Source organism: Lycorma delicatula, chromosome 5 (assembly GCF_047948215.1).
Source record: "Lycorma delicatula isolate Av1 chromosome 5, ASM4794821v1, whole genome shotgun sequence".
In the NCBI taxonomy this organism is placed as follows: domain Eukaryota; kingdom Metazoa; phylum Arthropoda; class Insecta; order Hemiptera; family Fulgoridae; genus Lycorma; species Lycorma delicatula.
The window spans coordinates 104,833,970-104,857,212 of NC_134459.1; positions in this window are offsets into that span (position 1 = coordinate 104,833,970).

Below are 23,243 nucleotides of genomic sequence, written 5' to 3' on the forward strand. Positions count from 1 at the left end.
TTAAAAGTAACAAATATAATAATAAATAAAATAAAAACTATTGTCAGTATTATTAAAATTAATTAAATAAATATTATTTAAATAGAAAAAAATAATAAGATGAAAGATGATTTATATTTTTCAATTAACTACGCAAATAAGAACTTTTTTTTAACAAATATTACACACGTTATAGTTTTATAACTACTCCTCCGTCTTGAACTTACCCGCGGTATATGCGTATAGGACTTAAAAAACTGGAAATAAATATTTTTAGTAATTACGTGTAAGGTTTTGCTCTGTGTTATCGCTATTCACAACTTACCGGATAAAATAAAATTTTTAGATAAAAGTTGTGTTCCAAAATAAGAATTTTAATGAAATCAGGAGAATCTTGAAATTGTAGAGTAACCACTTTGCTCCCAGCAGAGCAAAGTCCAGGAATTTCATCATTGTATTTTTTGGCATTTCAATAGTTACATATTTTAATCGTGTTAATTTTAAAGGTTGTACTCGATGTTGAGCCAACCGTATTTATTACTCTTCAAGCTGTTGAGAACACTCTTACATGGATTCACGTTGTCTGTGATAAATTCTACTATCCCTGGAAGTTCTTCTTCCTACCTGTGAGCTTACTAACCTAAGCATTATGGAAATATTAATATCAGATCGAAAGTCAAAGTTATGCCAATTATTTATATGGCTTATCCTGATGGAACTTCTTAGTTCAAGATGTAAAATACAGAGTCCTACTTTGTCACTCGCTTGAGGATGAGTTCTCGCGACCGCGTTGGTCTAGTGGTGAACTCGTCATCGTAAATCAGCTTATTTAGAGGTGGAAGATTCTAAGTATAAAAGTAACTACTTTTATACAGATCTAAATATTTCATCGTGGATACCGGTGCTCTTTGGTGGTTGGGTTTCAATTAACCACACATCTCAGAAATGGTCGACCTTCTTCTTTTTTTCCTGTTTAGCCTCCGAGAATCTTTGTCATGTATTACTTCAGAGGATGAATGAAGATGATATGTATGAGTGTAAGTGAAGTATAGTTTTGTACAGTCTCAGGTCGACTATTTCTGAGGTATGCGGTTAATTAAAACCCAATCGATAAAGAACACCGTGTCCACGATCTAGTATTCAAACCCGTACAAAAGTAACTGTCTTTACTAGGATTAGAACGTTGAAACTCTCGACTTCGAAATCGGCTGATCTCCGAAGACGGGTTCACCACTAGACCTACTCGATAGGTAAAAAAAGGTAAAAAAAGAGAGAAAGAGGGGGTCGCTGCCAGATCATTAAATCACATTAAATTTAGTAAAGCACTTAATAACTTCTGAAGAAATCCATTTTGATGTCGAAATACAAAATTCCTCAAACCTTTGTTAAATATGTAAATAGTCACTCCCTTCAATATTATCATCAAACTAATTTGTTTTTACGTATATTACGGTAATAATATATAATATTTTATAGACATTATATTTAGTAAATCAAAAAACAATTGTTTGAAGAAATCGGTATTGACATAGTCAGCGAACTATATAAACAATTAAAACCGATATAGTCAACGAAAATATTGACAACGAGAATAAATTTAATAAAAGAAGTTCTAGGTTATTTATTTATACGTTTATATTTTATTTATACGTTTTTATTTTTTATTTATGATTTGTATAGCAGAGAGAATGGTAAGGATTGAAAAATGAAGAATGAAAAACACGTTGTCTCTAAATAGCAGTGAGATATTATGGCATGATTACTATTATTAAATCGATGTTAATAAAGTAATATTATTAAGAAAATACTTAATTAGTAGCATAAATAAAATAGGTTTAATTGTCAACAAAAAAAAAAGGCGGGGATTAATTGCATGCATTTATCTTAAAGGAAATTAACAAGACAGATGAAAATTGAAGTTACACTCTATATTATTATTTTTTTTATTTTTTTTTTTTTTTTGTCTTCAGTCATTTGACTGGTTTGATGCAGCTCTCCAAGATTCCCTATCTAGTGCTAGTCGTTTCATTTCAGTATACCCTCTACATCCTACATCCCCAACAATTTGTTTTACATACTCCAAACGTGGCCTGCCTACACACTTTTTCCCTTCTACCTGTCCTTCCAATATTAAAGCGACTATTCCAGGATGCCTTAGTATGTGGCCTATAAGTCTGTCTCTTCTTTTAACTATATTTTTCCAAATGCTTCTTTCTTCATCTATTTGCCGCAATACCTCTTCATTTATCACTTTATCCACCCATCTGATTTTTAACATTCTCCTATAGCACCACATTTCAAAAGCTTCTAATCTTTTCTTCTCAGATACTCCGATTGTCCAAGTTTCACTTCCATATAAAGCGACACTCCAAACATACACTTTCAAAAATCTTTTCCTGACATTTAAATTAATTTTTGATGTAAACAAATTATATTTCTTACTGAAGGCTCGTTTAGCTTGTGCTATTCGGCATTTTATATCGCTCCTGCTTCGTCCATCTTTAGTAATTTTACTTCCCAAATAACAAAATTCTTCTACCTCCATAATCTTTTCTCCTCCTATTTTCACATTCAGTGGTCCATCTTTGTTATTTCTACTACATTTCATTACTTTTGTTTTGTTCTTGTTTATTTTCATGCGATAGTTCTTGCGTAGGACTTCATCTATGCCGTTCATTGTTTCTTCTAAATCCTTTTTACTCTCGGCTAGAATTACTATATCATCAGCAAATCGTAGCATCTTTATCTTTTCACCTTGTACTGTTACTCCGAATCTAAATTGTTCTTTAACATCATTAACTGCTAGTTCCATGTAAAGATTAAAAAGTAACGGAGATAGGGAACATCCTTGTCGGACTCTCTTTCTTATTAGGGCTTCTACAGCGTAAATAAAAAATCTTATTAGATATGTAAAGACTTTCTGAATGTCAAATGAATTAATCAATCGGTTGAAATAAACATGCAATAAACGTGCCATTGTCCCGCGAGAAACTAGTTTAAAAAATAGGATGAAAAAGTAGCTAACGAAATGGTTTTTTTTTTTATTTAAAAAAAATAATAATAATTTGATTTACAAAAGAGTACAATGTTTAACATTTTTAAGAAAATAGAATAGAAACACAATAATAACAAATTAAAAAAAAAAAAACCAATGAAAATAAGTACCACTTATCATATATCGTTGAAAAGCTCTCAATGAGATTACTGTCGTTAAGAAAAAGTCAAAAATCCAAATTTTTTTGGATTTTGGGCTTTTTTTGGATATTTTTGGTCCATCAATTGCAATCAAAAAAGGAGCTGCACAACTAGATGTTACACAGTCCTAAATCAAAAATTTCAACATTCTGTAGCTAATCGTTTTTTAGTTATGCGAGATACATACGTACCTACAGACGTCACGCCGAAACTAGTTAGAATGGATTCAGTGATGTTCGAAATGGATATTTCTGTTGAAATCTAAAAACCAAAATATTTCGCGATTACAATACTTCCATTACTTCGTACAAGGAAGTAAAATAGAAAAGACCTGCTCTCAGTAAAAAAAAAAAAAAAAAAAAAAAAAAAAAAAAAAAATTATTTTTATTTTTTTTTACATTTAATTTTACTGTTAAAATTTTTCTGACAATATTTATTATAAATACACACCAAGGATATTTATTTTAAAATAAAAGAAGTAAGACCTACCAGTTTGATATCTTCAGAATACATGAAAATTAAGAATAAACATTCCAGAATCAATTCAAAAAAGATTTCTCTACCATTTGTTCCTGCCCACTCACGAAAAAGTGTGAACACAAACAGAAACGAAGCACACATACATCAAAATCTTACAATTCACATACACATACACATGCGCACACGCGCGCCCGCGAGTCCGCGCAAACACACACACACACAGAGGGAGGGATTGAGAGAGATATGAGAGAGCGAGAGAGATATAAGAGGGTGTGAGAGAGAGATAAGGCACACACACACACACACACATGGTCTCACAGAAAGAAAAATATTCTTCCACAAGAATCTCTTCCATACAAACATAATACCTATATATATATATACGTTGAACAGCATTTCTGATGACAGCTATTAATTATATTCTCGGACAAAAATAAATAATAGTATGGTATAGAAAACATTTATCATCAGCTGAATATCTCTTAACTGTGTCCAAGGAGCACAGAGGTTAATGAATATTTCAACACGTTTTTACCAAAACTAAGCTAGATCTCCACTACACAATAATCTCTCATTTATTCAAGATGAAAAATATTTTTATTACACTACCTAATAATTCTTAGTATTAGCAACGCATACGCAAGAGGTAATATAAATTAGTAATGATAAGTTATACAAATTAAATCAGCATCGAAATCTATCATTTTTACTTTTTTATTATTCTACATTATCAATCCTATAGGTTAACAGTCCGAGGCCCGGCTGGATCAGTTACATTTTAACGCTACTTTATTCTCGTTACAGTCTCCCGACTGCTGGTTTCTAATTATTAACACTTTCTGATGAGGAAAATCATAGATACAAGTTATATGTACACTCACAATACGATCAACGAAGTATCTGCCTATGGGAATCCGATATAATGAAACTGCTGAACAATGGACTTGTGTACAACTTATTTTGCTATGTACAATCCAGATAAGTTTGGAATAAGAATAAATAACGATGATGAACATAAGGCTTGAATAAACCAACTCACTACTAACAGGCTATCATATCATTTACCGTGTTTTGATTGTTTATAGTACATTATTGCAATCTGATGCGCTCGTATGTGTGTATACGAAATAGTATGAAATGGAAGCAGGCCTAAATGATTAGAAATTCTTTTATTATAATAATTCTACTGTAATTCTTTGACGGTAAACCTAATCTTATCTTATAATAAATATTTTAATTATTATAAAGGTTTATTATCTATTAATTTAAAGGAAGGTTATAGACTAAAATCTAATAAAGAAATCTACTATGAAATAAAAGATTTAGAAATGAGAATGCGAAAAAGAAGACTGAGTTTTTTTTTGGCTGTATTTGTACGAATTGAATGAGTGACAATAGACTTACAAAACAAATATTTAACTTTTATAAAATAGGAAAACAGGAATAGGTTGGCATCACAAAGTAAACCAAGACCTAGAAAAACGAATAAAAATTGAAAAATAGTAATAACAGACAGAATAGAGTTTCGAAAAACAGTTGAGGATTTCAAACTTGATGAAAAGAAAAAAGCAAAAAAATATCTCCAGTAATATTACAGAAGTACAAAAATAAGCACGCTTGGAAAGAATGAAAAAGTACGGGAAACAAAGAATAGAAGATGAAGAGAAGAAAGAAAATGTAACGAGTTCTAAAAAAGACTAATCGAAGGAAAAAAGTGTTATTTTATTTTGTTAATTTTGTTGGTATTATTTTTTTTAATTGTCTATTCATAGATAAGAATAACACTTTTATGTGATAATTTTATATTTTATTGTTATTATTATAATTTTATAATAGTTGTTACGAAAAAATAAGAAATAAAAAAGCGGTTAAAGTAAATTAAAAAAATAAAATATTTAAATATCTTTTAAAACAATATAAGTGGTATAATTAATGACACAGGCAACAAATTGCAAATAAGCGTAAATATAAGTAAAATGATTACATTAAACACAATTTGCGATTTTAAACGTAGACGGAAGAATCAAACAAAAACGCTAATCGTAAAATGGGAAATGATAATGGTTTCCGGTTAATTATCACACCGAGGAACTTTGCGGCGTGCTTGGTCTCGACAACGTCATCACCAACTCGCAAAGGGATGAGGATGTCAATACGCTTCCTCGTTAGAACTATGATCTCCGTCTTGCTGAGAGCTAGAGACAACCCATAGTCCATCCAGCCGTACGCTGACGCTATGCATCGCGTGCCTGAGCCTCAGTTGGGCGGCTCCACTTCGCGGTCAGAAACAAGTTGTGCAAGGTCATCAGCGTACCCAACCAAGGTCGATTTTTCCGGCATCTCCAGCCTCAGCAAGCGTTGTAGACGACGTTTCAAAGGTCGGAGCCAAGGATCGACCCCGCCAACATCAATGCGATCGTGATTCTACGCTAGCCTACCGCAGTCTCGTAGATGAGACCGCAGTCCTAAGGTATGCGTTCACCACTCTGAGGAGTTATCGAATCACGTGGAAGGAATGCTCCAGGACCCGAGGCATATCGCTCCACCATGCAGATTTGAACGTGTTTTTAACGTCAAACTTAACGAGAAGAGCTACGTGGCGTGATGGCACGAGAAGAGCAGTGCGTTCTGCTCGCCGCACTGCCTCAACTACCTCTTGGACTACATCAAGGGTCAACTGACCCGGCCAGAAACCGTATTGGTTGAGTGATAGGCCACCTGCCTGATTCATCGCCGCAATCAGTTTTTCCCTTAATAACTTCTGCAATACCTTCCTAGTTGTATTAAGCAAACACAATGGGCGGTAGGAAGATGGCGATTTCGACTCTCCTTTGCCCTTGGGATCAGCACAAGACGCGCGGTCTTCCTTCTGGCGCGAAGACCCCAGTCTCCAGAGATACTTTGTACATGTATAGAAGCAGACGGGGCCTACAATGCCTCACCAGCTTAAGGACCTCGTCCGGTATCCCGCTTGGCACAAATCGAGAGCGCTATGAACAACATTTTAATGACGTTCTCCGCTTTAGCCGTGTCTAGTGGAGCTGGTGTCACTATCTTGTAACCCAGCCCCCAAATGTCTGCATTCATGGTCATCAATTCTCGCCAGCAGTATGACTTTCTCAAGTTGATGGCCCGATGAAGCTGCTTCTTCGCCGTATTTTGCTCAAGCGATCTGGTGTTTGCGACCGTGCGATTCCTTGTTTGTTGCGTCCCTCGTCTCAGCCGAAGATACACACGGCGCAACCCCGTAATCTCCAGTGTCCACCAGTAAAAGGGTCGCTTCCAATGCCTCGCCACCACCCTTGTGGGGCATAGAGGAGTCGAATGCAAAAACGACCAGCCGCATGATCGAAGCAACCATTGTTTCAACGGCAGCGGTGATGTTCCCAGGGACTACCGCCCCTGAGGAGATCTTTTCTGTGAATCTATTTTCGTCAAGTAATAATAATAAAAAAGACTGATAACGTTTTGCAGTATGTTATAGTAAACGTTTTATTATAAAATTTGGTTCGATTTGACGTTACAAAATTATTATCATTATTATTTTTATTATTGTTATTAACACCGACCGTCAGGGACAAAATTAAAGCAAATTATTTTTTCTATTTAAAGACTTTTTAAATATATTACATCGAATAACAACTACAACTTGATTAATATATACACTTGATTTTATTGATCACTTGGGTTATTGATTTTTATAGCAAACAGTTTAATTTACAATTTTTTTTTTTTTTAAAGAATTCTTTGTGTCACTAACTCTCCATATTGATTTGTTCTTTGTCTACGTCCAACCGTAAGTAGTTATATGACTTATACATTAAATATTCACTACTAATTCTTGAAGTTCTATTTATAAACATTACTGGTATCAACGTACTATTAATTAATACTTAGGTAAGGATGTTTAATGTCATTCTAAAAACATACCAAGTTATGTTTAAACATAAACAATTTTGTTACGTAGATTATAATTTATTAGAATAGATTTTTAAAAGTATTTCTTCGAATTATGTTTAACAAGTTAAGAGGATTCATTTTATTATACCAGTTTTGTTTTAAAACTGACAAAATAAATTGATTAAAGTGTTCCAAAGATTTTTTTTCCCCGCCACCCCAGAGCCGGATCCTCAACTAAACATAAACTCGAAGGAACCACATAAGCCGAAGGTAAACGGAGATCTTTTATTTAAGGTTTAAATAAAATAAAAAATAAATTTTATTACAATCAGATGTGGCAGGAAGCTTGTCAAATGTATTTTTATTTTAATTTGTGAGCTACTATTTCGTCTTAATGTAACACTGCTTAATTAACGATTATTATTATTATTAAACTAGTTACTTAGTAGGTTATTTTTAAAATCATAACTACCTTTTTTGTAGCTATTAATTTTTCAGTAATCTATTACGAGTTATAACTTAAATTATTAGAATTACATTATTAATAACACACAATTTTCTAAATTTCCAATATTGTAGTTAAAAACTGCTCCCCTCTTTTAATTACAATTTAGTAAAAATTAAAAGTGTTTCTATACTACACAGTAAAAGAATGGCCAAAAAGAGAGAAATTCAAAATAATCTATTTTAATGGTACTTCCTTCTACTTCTGAACAAATCTGATGTGAACACCACATTACTTGCTTATACGCCTATTAAATTATATATTATAAATTAAATTATATGTCTTTTTAAAATGAAATGTTCATAAACTTTTATTTCATTAATAACATCTGCAATTTTTTCTTTTTTTTATTATTGAATTATTACTCATCGTAAAAAGTTTTTTTTTTTACAATCAGAAGTTAATAATTATTAATATATCAACATATTTAAACTAAAAAAAAAAAAATGAAGTCTAATTTGAATCGATGTGCCTTTCCCTTCTAAGATCCAATTATTTCATTAATTAAAATGTCATTCGGGACCTATAACTCTGGGACCAATGAAAATAAGTCCCACTTATGATATAAGTAAAAATCTCTCAATGAGGGCTTATTACTGTAGATAAGAAAAAGTCCAAAATCCAATTTTTGACTCCAGAATCAAAAATGGATTTTGGGATTTTTTGATACTTTTGGGAATTTTTTGGTTCAGTCGCTTGCAATCAAAAGGGGAGGTGCACAACTAGATGTTACAACAGACCTAAATCCAAAATTTCAACATCCCCTACGGCTAATCGTTTTTGAGTTATGCGAAATACATACGTACGAAACTAGTCAAAATGGATTCAGGAATGGTCAAAATGGATATTTCCGTTGAAATCTGAACACCGATATTTTTCGCGGTCATAATACTTCCTTTACTTCATACAAGGAAGTAAAAATCGTACAGATAATTTTTATCACATAAAAATATTAAAAGTTGTTTGTATTGCGTATATCCAAATATAAAAATAGGAAGAGAGATCAATTTATAATTCAACCTGAACACACTTATTTTTAAGAGCCTATTATAAAAATATGTTTCGGACAAATTTATTAAATACTATCAAAATCCCGAAACAAAAAGTATTAATGAAACGAAATACTCTTATAATATATTTACGAGTGTTACTGTAGTCTTAACTGAACTTTCAATATATACGTCGTGTGTATATGTGTGAGTTTTAATTTTACGTTTATAATTATAATAATAATTTATAGTTTCACACAGTCAGCATGAAATGACTGTTATATTTTAACATAAATTATTATTAAACTGTTATAGGTTAATATTATTGACCATAAGAACGGAACTGAAAGAAATGAACGTGCTACCGGAGCGGTATATTGCCAGCAAGAGCTAGGTCGGTTACTGGATATAAGCAATAAATCGTTAACGGAACACCAGTAGTTGGCTGAAACCATGTTATGTCCGCTATTAGAAGCGGCCGAATGCTCGCTTACGTTTAGACCCAGCCTCGCTGTAGAATGTAGATTCTTGTGAGGTTGTTATTATTCTTTTTATTCTGCTTAAGCTACTACTATTATTAACTGGTCCAAGTTATAAACTAAGAAGTATGCTCGGTTAGCTACACTATAAAATCTGCATTAATTTCATCTTCGTTTATTTTCTTCTTAGTTTTAAACAACTCATTCCGAAATGAATGAGCATCCATTATCTCAGTATTTACATTAATATTAATAATAATAATGGTACTTATTCATTAGTTATAACTCCCTTTTATCGTAAATATATTGGTTTAAAAATGATTTTTATGAATTAACACATCTACTTCCTCCTTCGTTTATAATAAACATTAATTTCTAGTCACGTATTTTATATAAAATAAACGAAATAAGTTTATATTTTCTCCGCGCAAATGTGAATCTAGGATGACGTTTTAAACTTTTAGGAGCTTCAAAATTAAGGAAGGAAGTATTTTTCACAAAAAATTCCAAACATGCCGAAGTTATATTACTACCGCATTCCCCATTTTTAGTCTCCTCATCACTATTGTCTGTTGGATAAAAATGTCATCCATTACGTTACCTCAAATATAGTCGTATATTATTTACTCATCTTTATCAATACAAGAGCAATCAGAAGCGATTAAACTCTACGCTAGATACATCATGTCCTTCCGTTCCGTTATCTAAAAATGAAGTTTTCATCATACTCTGCCTTCTCACACAACACTGAGCAAAAAAAAACCGAAAGGAATTCCCTTCTATCACACTATTTATACTGCTTTCTTATAGCATTTTTTTTTTGTTTCGCAAACGCAATATATGAATATAAATTATCCTTCTGCTAAAAGCTTTTATGTAAACATCTTATCGAATAATATGCATTTTAAATAAATCATCTTTAACAAATTAAGATTTTATTATGTTAGTTTTGCTCCTAAAAATAGACTGTGTATTTTTTTTGTTCATTAAATTACTCTTTATTAAATTATTTTACTCATTAAATTATCTCTTTTATGCTTTTTTTTTAATGAGAATTGTTTATCCTAAAATCTATAGTATATAGTATTAATGATTATAATCATATATTGTATATAATAAAGATAAATCGAAACCTAAAGAGACGAAGATTCTACTCAATGTAAGTAAATTAATAGTGATTTGTCAGAGTATTTTCTGTTCGTTGTTGACCAGTACTTATTTATGGTAGTATGCTTCGTAAATAAATTCAGAATAATTTGCACCTCTTTTTTTGCATAACCACAAAAACAATTTGAAACCAGTATATTGTATCGTTTAGCAAAGTTCAGAAAAAAATTGGCCATATGGACAACATCATAAAACGTTACGGGGTACAAAAACCCTATTTGTTAGATACGTATTTTAGTGTTAGTCGCTGTTCCTGTAAGTATACGAGGTGCGACAATAAAGTAATGAGACTGATTTTTCTTTGCAAGATGTGGCAACCCTGCAGCTTGCGTAGGCACACCATCTTTGACCTTGGTCTATAAGCTACTTCTAGTCCAAGTGGCACATTGATGTAACTGCTCAGTCGTGAGTTGTGCTGTAATAAGTGAACACGTGTTTATGTCTCTCGTCACAGAAATGAAACCGTAAAATATTGCGCAACGGTATGCCATTTCTTTTTGCGTTAAATCGGGTGAAAACGCGACGACAACTTATGGTAAGCTTCAGAAGGCTTTTGGAGAGGAGGTTATGTCAAGAGCTCAGGTTTTTCGGTGGCATAAAATTTTTAGTGAAGGCAGAACGAATGTTGAAGATGTCAACTTGACCAGGGTGCATGAAATCGTACGATCTGATCGAAGATTATCCGTGAAAATGATCGCAGAAGAACTCAACATCAATCGAGAAACGGTTCGTCTAATATTAACTGAAGATCTTGGTATGAGAAAGATTTGAGCAAAAATTGTCCCCAAAAATCTCACGCAACAGCGAGAAACACGGAAAAATGTGGCAGCCGATCTGTTAGAGCAAACGGAAATCAATCCAGATTTGTTGAGCCGTGTTATCACTATTGAAACAACCAACCTTCATCACCATGAAGGTTGGTTGTTTCAATACGATCCAGAGACAAAACGCCAAAGTTCGCAATGGTGCTCAAAGGGATCACCCAGACCAAAACAAGCTTGCATGTCAAAGTCAAAAGTGAAATGCATGCTTGTGTGCTTCTTCGATTCCAAGGGAATTGTTCATAAAGAGTGGGTACCTCCTGGACAAACAGTTAACCAATATTTCTACAAAGAAATTTTAGAAAGACTTCGTAAACGAGTTCTTCGTGTCCGTTCCAACATTGCTGATAATTGGATTCTGCATCACAATAATGCGCCACCCTATACTACTCTGTCAGTACAGCAATTTTTAACCTCAAAACAAATTTCAGTACTACCACAGCCACCTTATTCACCAGATATCGCTCCGTGCAACTTTTTTCTATTTCCAAGAGTCAAAATGGTGGTCAAGAGTCACCATTTTGAAACAACACAAGATGTACAAAAAGCCGTGACGAGGGTCTTAGAGGATATTACAGAAGATGAGTTCCAGAAATGTTACCATCAATGGCAGAAGCGCTGGAATAAGTGTGTGCAATCAGAGGGGAACTACTTTGAAGGAGACAACACTAAACATGACTAAAACGGTAAGCAACATTTTTTTCACATCAGTCTCATTACTTTATTGTCGCACCTCGTGCATGCACCCGTGTTTACACACGTATGTGGGACTAATTGACATATTTTCAATGTTCATTTCTTTACCGTCAGATCCACTGAGACAATCACGGAATAAAGCGGTATTACAGGATATTATCTAAGTTTAAAAGACAGTAAGTTGAAGTTGCCAACTAAAGTCCAGTCTGTTTTTGACTGAAAATAAATCAAATAACGATGCGGGTTACTTGGTCGATTCCATTTTTTCTACAGGGATTCCATTTTAATAAGAGATATATTGTTTTTATATTACAATGAATTCTACAGGATGAAATCAGTAAGATACGAAACATTATTAAGAATACTATTTAAAAATAAGCTGCGATACATTTTGTTCGTCATAACTTTTTCGTTGAGATCTAGTATATAAATGGTTTCCAAAAAATATTACCCGAATATAAATATGTTTATGGATAAAAAAAAAAAAAAAAAAACGCATGAAAAGGACGTATGAAAAATGTCTTATATTGAAATTTAAAATAAATTTCATGTAGTCGAAAAATTGTGGAATAAAAGGTTTTTTTTTAACCTGCAGGACCACCATTAGGTATTGCTTTAGAGGATGAGATGAATGATATGTAGCGCGTGAAAATGCCATCCCTAACCGGGATCTCCGGATGAAAGGCCGAAACGCTACAACTCGCGCCACGGAGACCGGCAACCGTCATACTTGCACCTAAATAATCTTTTTTGTAAAAAAAAGAATAACTAATTTTGAAAATAAATTTAGAGATAAAATCAGGTTGATGACCTCTGGGTCCAAGCTATCTGCTACCTTTTTTTTAACTAGGTATGTTTCATACAAGCCCAATCCACAAAAATCCACACGTACAAATCATTCACTTTTAGGTACGGAAAACAAATTTTTGTGGAAATAGATTAGAAGGATAACATAAAATCATATTAGAAGTTTTTCCCAGTGGAAAAACAATTATCTTAATAGATAAATAAAAGATAGAGAAATTAAATTAGCAGCTGAGTAGTCTCAATCCTTTTTATATAAAAATAAGACTCTCTTATATTTACTAATATAAATAATATTTATTTATTTACTTCACTAACAATTACAGGCTGTTACCCGATAAAAATTGAATTAAAATTTAGAGGTTGAAACGAATTTTATACTACATAAAAATTTCAAGGATAACCTGGATATAAACAACAGTAGATTTTATGGTTTTATAACAAAACAATTGCATTTTTAAAATTTTAAAGTTGAAAATAATACAAAACATTTAATTTAAGTTATGCCTTTAGATATATCTTAACAATTATGGAATTTTCAAAATTACGGCCTTTTTTATTTTTATCAAGATCAATTGTGTACTTCTATTATTTTTTTCTAACGAAATTAATTACTTAATATTCATATAAATATTTTTTTAAATTGCTACTAAACAAAATCTGATTACTCTTATACGGTATTAATTTTTACAAATAATATAATACTTCAAAGATATAATATACTATTTATAATAAATAAAAATCAATAATTAACAAAAAAATGTCTTGTCATATAAAAGTTTTACGACCAAAAAAAATTATTACCGAAATAAAAACTGACAATGAATTTGTACCACCAATGAAAATTCACAGTAGGTTTCGTGAATTATGAGCTAAAATTTACACAGACGCTTTTTTTTATTTTAGTGAAAAATAAATCCAGTTTTTAGTAGCTAAAATGGTATACCACCGTGAAAGAATAACTTACAAGATGATACTCGGTTAAAAAAGAAATAATAATATTAATATATAACCGTGTAAACCCATTCAAAATTTTACTAGCTACCGATACAATATTAGATTCTGTCAGTTACGGGCGAGAGATAAACGTCATTTATTTGTTTAAAATGTTGTACGCCGTACCATAAAAATAAATAAAACATACAAAAGCTTTTAAGTTTTATATATATATAAGTATAAATATGTACATTTATTATTATAAAGAAAAGACGTTATGGCTAAAAAAAATCAGTAACGAATTACTTCTTAAAAAAAAAAGAAAAAACAGACGTAGATGGCTGTCCGGTTAGGACGATGTTAGCTGGCAACAGAAAATTAAATGTGCAAAATTGTTTCTATGGTTCTTCAGGTAATGTATGAATTATTCCAGATAAAATATTAGAAGAAAATAACGTTAAATAATCATTAAATATCTATAACAATTCGTCTTATACTGAAATATTTTAATATAAAACATTTAAAATAATTTTTACAAGAGAAATATTTTATTTTAATGATTAATAAATATTAGTTTTTTCTCCGATAAAATATAAATGAATAGATTTATATTTTATTCCTGACAGTACGTAGTAATATATTAAATAGATTTGGTTTACAATATGTAGTTTTACTGCTTTACAGTTAAAAAGAACTACCTCAGAATTTGTCGGGAATAATCAAGGAAAACCATGAGAAAATCTTAACCGTAATGGCAACACAAAATTAATATCAGGAGAAAAATAAAGGCTGGATTAAGTCGTTAAAACTATAAATTAATTAAATAATATGTAAATGCAAATGTATGAAGATAATAAATAAACAAATAAAATCTGTAAAAACTAAAAACATTTTGGAAGATATTAATTAAAACTAAGTACTTATTTGTAAACGTTACATGAATGTGTATAAAATTCAGGCTATTTTAATTATTGTTGTTTAAAAACAAATCAACACAGTAACAGTGGTTTTTTAAATAAAAATCGTTGAATCTAATTCAGAAAAACTGGAAAGAAGATGTTTAAATGTATGCGTAACACATTAAAAATAAAAAGGAAACATAGGATCCTTTCTCTTAGGTCGGAGTATTTTTCTATATTTTGGAAAATAGTATATGCACTGATTGATTTTAGAAATAAATTTCTGGTTTACAACTACTTAAAAATTTAATTAAACAATTTAATCAACTTTATTTCAACAATTTAAAATAAATCAAATTAAACAAGATAATTTTTCTTTAGCAGAATTATACAGCATGTCCCACGAGAAAACCGTCATACTTCACAGGTGCATTCCTCTCATCAAAATAATGAAAAAAGTTCATATAATCATAGGTCTGGAAACGCTTCGTTAGAGAGTTACGGCTAGCGAAAGATTTCGCCCCGAATTCAGCTTCCCCGGTGAAATGAGGTCGCACTGAAATTTTTACAACGTTAATTGAAAGGCAAATTAATCGTTTTCAATGGTTTTTGACCTGAAAAATAGAATAAAAAATGTTTCACAACTGTATACCCAGTAGTTTTCATGATATCCGAAGTAAAACTGAAAACTTTGTTGTCTGGAAACTTTTTTTTTAAATTTGCAATACAATAACTTGGTTAAATGGTTAATAAATGTATAAAATTTATAACAAAACTTGTAGAGAATTTAATTTTTAAAATATTGATATGTATAAGTCCAATAAAAATCAGATAATCGTATTAAAAAATAAAATTTTAATGAAGAAGAAACAGAACTACAAAATAAATGAAATCACGTTAGAAATAGCTTATTTTTCAGTACATTAAAAAAACCTATTGTATTCAGTTTTGTTTTATTTTTTTAAATTTAATTTTCATACCTAACAAATACTGTTCAAAATGATCTCCTTGATAGTTAATGCAAAATCCAGTGCGACGTATAACATCAAAGGAAGCTTTTCTGATAGTATCACGATCGTTCTTTAGATGTTCAAAAGCGATGTTCACGATGTTCTTTAGATGTTTAAAATTCGGTTCAATAATTCTTTGGAATTAACTTTTTCTGTGTAAACAAGTTCCTTTAAATGAGCCCAAAGGTAATAGTCCAAGTGATTTAAATCGGAGGACCTAGAAGGCTAATTAATTAGCCTACCTCGACCAATCTATATGCCCCGAAAACTTAAATGCTGTCTAACACCTTGTGAATAATGAGGTGGTGCACCACCACCTTGTTGGAGTAACATTTGCTGCCGTTTTTCAAGAGGCATATATTCTAGCAGAATTAGCGATTGATTTTGTAGAAACGTTTTGTACTCAATACCAGGCGATTTTGAAAAATAAATGGTCCAGTGAACTGGTCCCCAATTATACCACACCATACAGTAATCGAAAGTAGGGTTTGTAAGTTTGACTCTTTAATTGCATTAAGATTTTCAGTTGATCAAATATATTCATGTTTTGCAGCCATGGTATTTCCATTAGTAAAACCGTAAACGAAAACAATATCTGCATATTCTTGATTTAAAAATTTGAATGGCATTTCACTTGTTTTTAAATGTACGGATATTTTATACAAATCATTAAAAGCGCACGTACACTACACAAGTGAGAGATAAAAGACTAGTTATGTTTAATAATAAGTCAATTGTTGAACAGCTGTACAATAACTTCGATTTAAATTTTATTTCTGAAAAAAAAACAAACAAACAGTGTTGCCAAATTTAGGTTTGCAATAAACTTAAAACTAAGAATTTCAATGAATACAGTATTCTTGAAATCCTTTTTTTGTTTAATGTTTTAAAACTGTTTTGTTTGTATAGTAAGTATCGTTTACAGTGACATCATAAATAATCGCATAATAATCAAAAACTTGTCCCTTGGTTGGTTTGGTATGCTGTTAATACATAAATGGAGTATGTAAATTGTTTATAATTACATCAATTTAGTGACATATCGGTTATTATAACTTATTTTTTCTACTGCAATGCAAAATTTTATCGCATATAATGACAGACGGAAGTGACTCGTCAATAACGTAGTATATCTACATTGTAGCTACAGAAATATTTTGACGGTTAAAATAAGTCACCTTTTCCTTTTTACCTGTATATGTACTACAGTTTTTGTTTTCTTATCTTCTTCCTGTACCAGATTATTGTAAACTGAAGCAGCCCCATTCAGTTGTTATTAATCTTTTGCTGTGAGGGTATCATATCGTGCGGGTACAGAATTTTATTTTACGTATCCTGTTTAATTCATTTAATAGTGATTTAATTATGACTACGCGAAAAACATTCACGATACAGGAAAAGGCACACATTATCTGGCGGTTAGGGAATGGGGAAACTAATAAGGACATTGCCCAAGAATTAGTCGTAGGTCATTCGACAATATCGGTGACATGGACAAACTGTAAAAAAATTAAGAAATATTTTGAAACAAATTCTTTGAAATCAAAAATATTACGGCCTAGTCAACCTAATGATGTAGACCAAGCGTTCCTAAAATGGTTTAAATACCAGAGGGCTAGTGATATTCCTTTTAGCAGCCCTATATTACAAATTGAGAACGATTTTTCTGAAAAATTCGGTAACCACGTGAAATAACTTCTGCTTGGATACAACGATTCCGTCAGCGTCATGATATTATGTTGGGGATAATAAGCGGCGAGGCTGCTACAGGAAAATGCTGCTAGAAACCATTTGGCCAGAATTAAAGGAGGGCTACTCGGACGAAAAATTCTATAATGCTGATGAATCCGTTCTTTTTTTTTTAAACTGACACCAGAAAGATGCCCGGGTTTAAAGGAGCTACAAATATGACTGGAACTGACAAAAAAAAAGAAGACTTTTGGTTATAGAGGAAAGTGCTAAACCCGATTTTTTTTAAATTTGAAATCGCTTTCTGTTATGTACGAAAGTAACAAGAAAGCTTGGCTGATAAGCGATATCTTTACGTCTTGGTTACGAACATAGGACAGTGAATTAAAAATAACAAAATACTGCTGCTCATTGACAACTGTCCGGCTCATCCACACGTTGAAAGTCTTACTTGTATAAAGTTACTGTTCTTATCAATGAAAACAACAGTAGTTTTATACCCCTTAGATCAAGGCGTGATCAATTCGGTAATAGTGCACTACAAAAAACAAGTAATTTTACAAATGATACAGGATTTAGATTAAAATAAAGAAAACACAAATAACTACTCTGGATGCTATAATTATGTTAGAAAGATCATGGAATGAGGTTTTTCCGCTGACTGTAAAAAATTGCTTTTGACATGCAGTTTTTTTACCACAAACTGGCAAATTTACCGACGTCGCATGCGAAGAAGAATCTTAAGCGGAATGGGACAATAGTCTGAAAAACCAATCGTTGTCAAATTCAATGTTTGAAAATTATCAAGAGGGTGACAATGATTTAGAAACGCATGAAATTGTAACAGATCGATGATTTAATAGCTTCAGTACTAGCAGAAGTGGAGACGTAAGTAATGACAACGAAGGTAACGATAGCTACAACGATGAAGACATCAACCCGCCAAATCTTCCATAATTTTTAGCACAAATAAAACAGGTTTCTCAGTTTTACAGAAATTGCTAATGAAGAAACAAAGTGTTTTTTTTTTTTTTGGATTTAGAAAAGAACCTTCAAAAACTGTATTAAAACATTAAATGTTTTAATACAAACAAAGCAAAATAACCGACCTTTTGCAAAAAAAGTAATTTTTCTCTATCTTCTTTTACTCTACCGTATTTGTACGTATTTATTATTGCATATTTCTGTTTTTTTATATTATTTTATTATGGAAATAAATTATTATTAATTTTAATAATTATTATTATACTGTATTAAAATACCCGTCCAGATGGCATATTAAAGTAGTACCATTGAGCTACCTAAACATCGGTTATTATGACTATCGGTTGTAATGACCTAAAATCGTCGGTTCCTGTACTGTAAACAATATTTACTGTATTTAATTAACTAGATTCTATAGTATTTATTATTAACTGTCTTTTTTTAACAAACAAATTGCAAAAATTTTCAGAATAAAACATTTAAATTATTTTTTGTTGTATTTCTTCAGTAAAATTTTATTTTTTAAAACGTTTATTTGATTTTTATTGGGCTTATTTACACTGTTTTTTGTTTTTTTTAGAATTAAATTCTCTACAAGGTTGTAGTGAGTTGTCAATTTGTATTCCACTATCCACCAGTTGCAGGATTCCAAGCCAAGCGGACCGTCTCCTGGGTATAAATATTGAACTGGCTGTTTATGATAAGGATAAAACTTGTTTTGTGTTAAGTTGTCCTCCAAACCATCGAGTGAGTAACTCCGATCCGTTTAGAAAGACGCCATGTACTGACGCCAGGACTGCACTGAACTACGAGTACATCGACAATAATTTCATCATTAACGGCGCCCTGTTGGACAGAGTAGCTGGTACGTATTGGTAGTGAACCTGTTTGCCGAAGACTGCGAAAAGGCTAATTGTTTTCGGATATGGAATCCTGCGATTTGAAAAACGTATTTCATATTCTACTGCAGCAGTTGTACGCATTATCATTATACACACCCAAAATGAATACCATATCCTCTGTTGTAAATAAGTACGGCATTACTTCAATGGCAAACCAATCACGTTCAAACTAAAATTCAGAGAAAACCTTCGTTAATCACAGCATAGTTCACAGTATCCGATATACTTAATGTACCTTACAGAATGATTTAAACACTAATAAGTATTGCGCATTGTTGATCAGCTGTTGTTATTTTATTGAAATAATAATTTTTTAAATAACTATTGTATTTCTGTTATTAAAAAAAATATATTTTACCTAGTAATTTTTATTTTACAACTGTTGTGTAATTTCCAATTTTAAAAAAAATTTTTGACATTAAATTTGGTTTTTACATCACTAAAAAGAATTTGTTTTTTACTTTTCGGAAAAATGTAGTAATGTACTGTTTCTAAATAAAATTCAAATTGAAGTTTTCTTTATTTTGTTCAACTTATCTTAAACCTTTTGTTCAGAATTAAATTTTCTACAGGATTTGTTTTTAAATGTTTTGTATTTATTACCCATTTAACAAAATTATTTTACGTCAAACGTAGAAAAACAGGGTTTTTTCCCCAATTTATTGTTTTCATCCCTGCTATTTTCAATAATTATGGCAAATACGGTTCTGGGATCTATTTCATTAGATTTTTCAGGTCAAAAACCATAAGAACTTCATAATTTTGCTTGTTAATTAACGTCGTAAAAATTTCAGTACGACCTCATTTCAACGAGGTAGCTGAAATCCAAGCGAAATCTTTCACTACTCGGAACTCGCAAACGATTCATTTTAGGACATACGTTTTTGAGAACTTTTTCCATTATTCTCACGAGTAGAATAGGTTATGAAGTTCCGGAAGAACTCCGTGATACACTCTGTTTACTCGTACTTATATATTCATTAATATTAAAGATTAATAGCATGCTTTTTTTTAATTTTTGGGTAATTTCAAATTATATATACTTTAGATTATCCATGTAAAGCTCGGATTACATAACCTTGGTTAAATCGGACTTCAAAATTGTTTTTTTTATAACTTTAAACATTTTATTTCAACGGTTCTTTCATTTGAATGTTACAAGTAATTAGCAAACATTAAATGCTAAAATAAAATATTTTTACGGAGACTTTAATTCTTACCGATAAACTATCTTCAATTTTATTCTAGTACCACAATATGTTTATCGAAGAAGTATCACTCGACCAAGAACAAAAAAAAGAAAATATAAGATCCCGCATTAAAACAAAGAGTGGAAAAATAATTTTATTATATCCTTTGAAATGTAAAAGTGGATCAAACACCAGAGTGTAATATTTTTCTTTTCCACCGACTCTCCTTCTCATTCATTCTTTATTCCTTTCATTTCCTTTCTTTCTTGCACACCCTTCTACTACTTACTATTCCAATTAATGACCGACCGTACGTAAGTATGTTCAGCAAATATTTGCAACATTTCAATTCCACACTAACTGTAAGATCAATAGCTACGTAGCACGAACAACGCATTCCACAATTAATTCAATCTGAAACAGTACGATAGAATTCATAGGCTACGTTCAAGCTGTTGCACGTTTACTATACTGTATTTAGTTACAAACCCGATATACCATTTAATTTTTTTCATATAATTTACTACGTTTTTAAAAGATATTTTAAATGTTAATATTTATTTGTAATAACACCTAAAGTCATAATAATATACCGTTCCGTTTAATTTTTACCAGTAGAAAAATACAATTTAAGTTATGACGTTTGTCACAATATTTAATTTCACTAATCTTAAAAACTAATACACGCAGTAGATTATTGAAAACTGTAAAAAAATATAATTATCGAAGAGAATTTGACTGAGATTTAAATTTTGATTATTTAGGGCCAAATTCAAAAAGAAAATTGGGTATCCTTTTTCTATTAAACCAAAAAAATATATATATATATCAAATAAATAAAATAATAAGGAACGACAAAGAAAATTGTCTTCTAATTCTGCGATCCCAACAAATTTAATTTTTCTGAAATTTAAAAAATGCTCACAAAAAATTAAATTTTTTGCATGATCCAGAATTCCTGTGTATTTACGTCTTAGTGTGTAAACGTATAATTACGTAGTTGTGTTATTGCAACTCTTTTAGAACAATTTTTAGTGGATTTCCAAAGAAACTGTAGAAATCGTGACTAAGCCCGATCAGATTTTCTAAGGGGAAGTCTAGCGGAGGGGAACCAAGCTTGTTTACATTTTGGATCGTCCTGAACACGATTTTGCATTGTATATATATAAAAGTATATACGATTTTTTCGTTCGCTTTATCGGACTCAAATCAACTGGTTTTGACGAAACTTGGTGGGATGATGTAAACCTATTGGGAATAGAGCTCTATTGATTTTCAAGCGAATCGGTTCTCAGGAACCAGACCCAAAAAACTGAAGTTTTAGGAACATTTTCAGCTTTTTCGTTCTATTGGGCGCAATTTTTAACCAATTTTAATGAAACTTAGTAGGATCACGTAAACCAAGTATAAATAGAACCCTTTTGTTTTTCAAGAGAATCGGTTTACAAGAACCAGAATTAGGGACAAAAAAATAGGTTTTTTGGGTATGTTTTCATGTCGTAACTTGAAAGGATGACATATTACAAATTAGATTTTTTTGAGCACCACCAAGTGCGGCTGGTTCCCCAGTGGTCCCAAAACATAAAGTTTTTAGCTCAAATCAGATTTTTGCGAGCTCTGCCTGATACAACCTAGTTTCGTAACAGTATTTTAGTTTTGCAATTTTCCAAAATATGATTTGGTATGAAGAAAAGATGTTGGTATCCAGAAAAATCTGTTTTGAAGTTTTAATCGTTTTGTGTCTGTTTTAGGTCAATTTGAACTTTTTATTTTTTTGGAAGCATGACTCTATAACAAATTATGGTAACAATATCAAAGAGGGTTGTTGGCAAACAACAGCATAAAGTAATTGACGCAGTCACAACTCAACAATTATGCCAAAAGGAGGCAGAAACAAAATACAATTATACAAGTATAATGTATTTATTGGAACAGTTCACAGTATCTAGCAGTATTATATAAGAAAATACGATACTAACATAACATGAAATACATATGAACACTGTAAGCTAGCTAAAATACCGAAAGCATTATTATTTTCAAAAATCATTACAGCAGTGCAACATCCTTTCTTTCTTAACTAAAATCCTCCCTTCTGACGCACTTACTGCGACAAAGTTTTTATTGTTATTATTATTTGTTATGTAAATGTTTTATAAAAACACGTAGCAGTGTTACAGAATGTTTACCAATAATGTAAATCACTTAAAGCTTAATCTAAAAAAAATATTTTTGACAAGCCATTTTCAAAAAAGAAAATCAGGGTTTCTAGGAAAAACTGATGAATAAAGCAGTTTCCCTTTGACTATATGAGTAAAATTTTAGTTTTACGTAATAATAAACATTAACATTTTTTAGAATTGTATAAGTATATGTTTAAGGGGATTCTATTTTGAAATTTAGGATTTTAAAATAAAATTGTCAAAGATTATTTTGCATTTACTGTTTTTATTTTTAAAAACTTTCTTGGGGTTTCTCTAGGAATATTTAGTTTACGTAAACTTAAAATATTTTGTGTTTACTTGTGTGTATGCAGTAAAAATAGATGCAGGAGACAAATTTAAATTTTATGTTGAAACGTTATAATTAATAAAATTTACATCTATGTATCTAAATTG